The sequence below is a fragment of the Mustelus asterias genome, chromosome 5 (assembly GCF_964213995.1).
Source record: "Mustelus asterias chromosome 5, sMusAst1.hap1.1, whole genome shotgun sequence".
NCBI lineage: Eukaryota > Metazoa > Chordata > Chondrichthyes > Carcharhiniformes > Triakidae > Mustelus > Mustelus asterias.
The window spans coordinates 146,893,178-146,899,313 of record NC_135805.1 but is presented as its reverse complement, the minus strand read 5'-3'; the positions used below and the strand labels follow the sequence as shown (position 1 = coordinate 146,899,313).

The 6,136-nt window shown below is 40.3% G+C and overlaps 1 long non-coding RNA gene across 1 annotated transcript; it reads right to left on the bottom strand.

Annotated features, from left to right (window-relative positions):
• Positions 1-614: 614 nt before the first annotated feature.
• On the bottom strand, positions 615-5,854 carry LOC144494205 (uncharacterized). Its single transcript, XR_013497832.1, has 4 exons — positions 5,803-5,854; positions 5,006-5,093; positions 1,723-1,752; positions 615-734 (listed from the first exon to the last, which is right to left on the bottom strand). It is a non-coding gene; the product is annotated as an uncharacterized LOC144494205 (long non-coding RNA).
• Positions 5,855-6,136: the final 282 nt, after the last annotated feature.

The following is a 6,136-nucleotide window of genomic DNA, read 5'->3' as shown; positions in this document are numbered from 1 at the left end:
GATTCACTGAGATTTTTTTTCGGAGAATTGTTTATCATCTCAATAGACATATTAATAACCATGAAGGGGACTGCTAGCCACATTTAGAAATATGTTCACTGAAATGATTAAAAAAGATAGCCCATCAGAAAAATGATGCACATAGTTAACTGCAAGACAAAAATATCAACCAAGGCACCAAATTGTGGGCTGATAGTTTTCAGAAAAAAAATCTCGCAATGAAACAAAGTGAGCCTGTCTAAATGAGAGCTATGGCATTCACATATTGTAGGGAGGAAAATTCTGGAGACTAGTTGGATTTTTCTATCCATGGCTCAGTCTGAAAAGAATAATTAGCTCAGACATCGGACATGAGAGAGATGCTTAATATCTACAAATCCAGACTAATCTTGGATGTCAAGAACAGCTTGTAAAAATAATGAATTAGGCCACCAAACATTATAAATCCTTTGCATTTATTGTTTTTTACAAACAGGCGTGCAACGTTGGTGACTGGCATTTAACACTTGTATATTACACATGACAAAACCTTAATCAATAGTCGTGAGTGGATAGAGATAACTCCTATGCCATAATTGGTATATTCAAATGACAAGTAATCAAATCTGAAAGTAAACCTGCTTTCGTAATCCTGAATCCTGTATACTTCTTCGCTAGTACCAGGCCTTCCAGGGCCCTTGTATTATACCTCGGATAACAGATAGATATTTGAATATCTCTGTGGCTTGGTCGGGCTACTGAAAGTAAACAAAGAACACAGTTGTAGTAAACTACAAAGGTCCAACACAAAATTGTCCCACCATAGTGGGAAATGAATCTATAAAGTAAAGCAAAGAACGGTAACAACTGAGCCATACTTCAAATCCATGTTTCATGGAACGTCGCTCAGTTGCTCAAGGACTACGTGTATTCTGGTGAGCAAACAATCACGAGTTTTACTAGCAAGTGCAGCACGTACGGACAGACACCACATTAGTTAGCGTGAGGTCAGAAGGAACACAAATGATTCTGCGGTCCCCATGAATAAATAATCTGGGCTGTTGTGCTTCCAGACCGTTGCTCTAAGCTGTTTCGAACCTCTCTGGCGGCATTCTTTTGGCACTTATAGGAGAACTCTAAAACATTTAACCCTTAAACTGCTTTGGGAAATTAACTTCTGCAGATCTCAATCAATCCAAATCAGCCTCAGACGTAAAATCCTTAACCCTGGCCAATTCATGCTTGAACGACAAGCTGTCAATTTGCTAAAAAGGCCGACAACGACTTGTGTTAGCACCAACATTTGATGTGAGGTAATTGACAAATACGACTGCTCTGCAGCTCCAAATTATCCAAATTTCAAACCACATCTTTAATTTACCATCTCGTCAGCCTTAAGTTTACCGTCCCATTAGAACCATCATTAACAGTGCTACCTGATTTCGTTTCAACTTGAAAATAGTTACAAGGGTGATGTCATTGTTTCAGTATTGCCTTATTATAGTGGGACGACAGAGAGGATAAGTGAAGTCCAGGTTACGAGGTGCGGATGCTTGTTCACTTGCCCTCAACCCGACACCTTCCCTCAATTATGTCAGTAGCATGTTGAAGGCAAAGCATGTGAATGATGAAAATTCAACAGGATGTTACCTCTCGGCTTGCTGTCAAAGTCGGATTTCACTCTGGCTAATTGAACTCGACTGAATCATTATCAGTAAATGAACATTGTCACTGATACCATACCTTTTGTTTTCAAGTAAGGGATGCTTGTCACTGAAAAACAAAACATATTGGAATATTTGTTTTCTTATCGATAAATATTGCCACATGCATTCTAAACAATGTAAGGCACTTAATTAGAAAAATTACTCTGTGACAATCACACTCTTGGTCGTTAATCCCCATAAACACAACAACCACTGGCTTCAAAGACGATTCGTTATTTTGTAGGAGAGAGTACCGGGCAATTTGTCCCATTGAACGGCACCAATGAGATCATGGATGATCATAAACCTCAACACAAAATCTTCGTGATATCGCCATATCCTCTGATGTTATTAGCTTCCAGAAATCTATGGACTTGTGAACTAAATATGCTCAATGATTGAGCTGCAACATTCACCGAGGTGTAGCATTCCAAATATTCTCCACAATCCGAGTGGAGTTCCACTTTATCACATTCTCCAATAGACCTTCCCTTCGTCTGAAACCATGTCAACTGGTTCTGTGCTCAGAAATCGGGAAAATAAACTATGTGCATCAACATGCCACTAACTATAAGAATTGTATAAACTTTAGCGTGATCACCTCGAAGTCTTCAAATACCTAGAGAATATAGATCATGCCTTCTCAATATCTCCTCTTATGATAATCCTGCCATCCGAACGTGTTTTGTCTTTTGTGGATCTCACTGTACTCCCTATGTGGCAAGTGTATACTTCATGAGATAAAGAGAGGAAAACTGCACATCATACTCCAGGTGCAGTCTCACCAAATCTCCATAATATTTGCAGCAAGGCACCATTACTCCTATACAGGAATTCCTTTGCAATGACCCTACCTGATTTATTCCTGCAGTCTCATATCAGCTCTCATTGAGCCTGAACAGGGGCACTTAACGTCTTTTCGATGGCAACACTTCGCAAACATCTAACCATTTAAGATATTTGCTGACTTCTTTTTGTTTACCAATATGGTAAATTCACACTTCTGCACTCTATGTTTAATCTGCTATGCTCTGGTCCACTCACTTGCTCTGCCTTATTCCATGGAAGCCTCTTCCATACATTGCATGGCTTCCACACCCGACAATTTCTGTGTCATTACAAATTATACAATTGCTAATTGTAGTCAATGTATTTGCGTGGACCAATAATGTTCCAGATTTATCTGATGTGATGCATGTAGTTGTTTAGAAGATTGCAACAATGAATGTAGGAGAGATGTGAGGTAGCTCTTCAAGCAATCTAAAACTGCAATTTCGTATCTGATGCCCTATATTAACAACGTCCGATGGAATGGAAATTACAATTGAGCACGGTCAATAATGGATGAACAGTACGATGTGATGACAGTATGACCAGGCAGCGAGTTGGACATTTAGCATTCACAGATGCCAGAAGCGGAAATTCATCTTTCTCTTCTTCATGGGATGTAAACATCACACTGAAGCAGTCCAGGATCCTGTCATGCCACCTGTTTAATGAATTGTGAGCAACACAACTTTGGAAAGGATTTCTCTCTCAGTAGACCATTTAATACAGTCTTCGCTTGCTATCCGCACACCCACCTTTCTCATTCTGAGGTCAAATATTTACAAAACTAAGCGAAACCAGACGCAAATTAGCATATATGTTACGTTATTCAACTCAGCATTACTTATCGCCTTTGGTTTTGCATTTTTTCTTGTAGAAAGTAAGGAATATGTTAATTTATCACAGGATACAAATCCAAAATCTCACGAAGCTCACGATTAAAGCATATTGTTTCAACAGAAAGTATAGACGGAGCATGAGGAAGAAATTTGTTAACGCAGAGCTCGTCATAGCATGACTAATCAGTGTATTTAAAACGCTCTTTCCCCTGTATTTCCTTGCAGGTAACCATAAGACATAGGAGCAGCATTAAAGACATCGGAGCAGAATAAAAGACAGAGGAACAGACTTAATCCACAGCAATGTTAAATCTTAAATTCTCTCTGAAAGGATGCACTGTGAAAACTTCCGAAGTTATTTCCTGTACATAAGAAGTAGACCAACGCCAACCCGGCCAATTATTGCTGCATCAGTATATTCTCGACCATCAGTTAAATGATGGAAGGTATCATGCAAATTGCGATCAGAACCGACGTTAACTTCACAAATCCTGTCATCACAAGCGTCGGTGAAACACATCTGCATCAGTCGACTTTACACTTTGAACTTTGCAGACTCTTTAACAAATCGTTTTTATTTTATCATATTTAATTTTCGAGAAGCTGGTTCTTTCCATTGAGTCTGATAATGACCTTCTCTATTGAGGTGTAGCAAGTTAAACTTCCCATGAACTCTGCCTCAACATCATAGTCTCAATTTATCCCCATTTAGACTTAATCTACTCGTTGTTTCGTCTTCCTATTGCGTGTCGCCTGTCGATTGAGATTGGTGCCACTGTTTCATGCTGCAGTCTAAGCTCTTCGCCTGCAGTCCCTGAAATTTCTTCTTTTACTTTTTAGCAATTTTGTCTACGTCTGTGCAAACAAGCCGGCGCCGCACTACACAATGGACTTTATTATTGCACAAGTTACTTTCTCCACATGTTTTTGTCTCTATAAATTACTACTTTAAAAGTCTTGAGATTCGGATGGCATTAGTTTCTTGCACGTGAGCATACGTCATTGTTTGTGTAGAAAAATGCCGAATTTAGTTAACTTACTATTTCACCTGTCAGCGTTTGATTCAAATATACAAAGGTTATATTGTTGAAACGGCACATATTGGCCATGCACAATCTGAGTACATTCCCCCGCCAGCATGTTCACCTGTGAATTATGCTTGACGCTAATTGTTAAAATTCAGCATTATTTAGTCTCTATCTATCTATCTATCTATCTATCTATCTATCTATCTATCTATCTATCTATCTATCTATCTATCTATCTATCTTTCTTTCTTTCTATCTATTTATCTATCTATCTGCCTCTCTGTCTGTCTGCCTGCCTGACTGCCGGTCTGTTTGACTGTCTATCCCTCATCACACGCCCCCTACACACACCCATTGTCGATCTGTGCATCGTTGTCCTTGGGTATTTAAGGGGGAAACTTGAGCTTCCAAACACAAAATGGGAGCGACGCTGATATGCTGGAAATTCGTACAACTTGTCTCACAACGTACTGCTAATTGTTAGTGAAATAAAGGAACCAACATGCGTAGAAATGTTATTGATGGACTGGCCTTTGCAAATGACAATTCGGTACTGCACTGCTTCTTATGGAGGCAACATTGCACAGACTTTCAAAGCACACACAAGTTAGTGACATCCACTTACAGAAAAGTTGAAGAAGGATAATGTACTTCATCTTGAATGCAGAATTACGTCAACATCTGTTCACATCACATGTCTTCTGATCCGCGACCTGCAATTCAGAGTCACAATCATTAGTGGCAGGAGCAGTGCAAGAGATTCTTTCGAGAAGTCGTCTTTCAGCATTAACAAACCTAATTTATCGCCCTCCATCCAATTCACACATGTGCACTTTTGATAACAACATGGCATAGAATCATAGAATCCTTACGGTGCAGAAGGAGACCATTCAGCCCATCGAGTCACCATCCACTCTCAAAAGACCATCTTAATCTCTTCTCCCGTCCCTCTCCCTATCCCCGTAAACCCACGCACTTACCTGTTAATTTACCTAACCTGTACATCGTGGGACACCAAAGGGCAATTTAGCTTGGCCAATTAACATAATCTGCACATTTTGGGACTGTGGGAGGATACCGGAGCACACGCAAGAAGCTCATGCAGACACGGCAAAAGCGTGCAAACGTCACGCAGTCACCCGAGGCTGGAATTGATCCCAGGTCCCTGGCGTTGTGAAGCAGCAGCGCCAGCGTACTGCCCACATATATGTTGCGCTTAAAATATTTCCCTTTGATTCAACACAACTTTTTCCTGTTATGGTAGTCTCATCATTTTCAGTGAACACCACAAAAAAGTGGTATCGCAAAACCGCAATAAACAAATCCCACCCGATTTTGTTTGTTTTGAATTATGCATCCTTCCTTTGATTTCATATACTACTTCTTCAATATTAATCACAAACCCCCTGAAATTCGACTTACGTGAATTGAAAAGGAACGGAGGGAGGCAGAGAGCTGTTTTAAAGCAGTTTGCAGCTGTGGACCTCAGTGCCCATGCGCGAGGCGTCAGTGCCGACCACATGAGCAAAACGGGGAAATTCCACCGGACGCGATGATTGAATCCACCCCGGAGCTAAAACACGAACGTGCCCCGTAAAGGATGGAAGTGCATTCTTATCAAAGTCAACAGCTTTATGATAGGGCGCAACATCTGTGCAACTGTTAGAAATATGATTTATTCCAAACCTAACCAGGAAATCAGAGAGTGGCCAAGATGTGTTCTGAAACTGTTGCTGCCTTTATTTACGACCTCGGA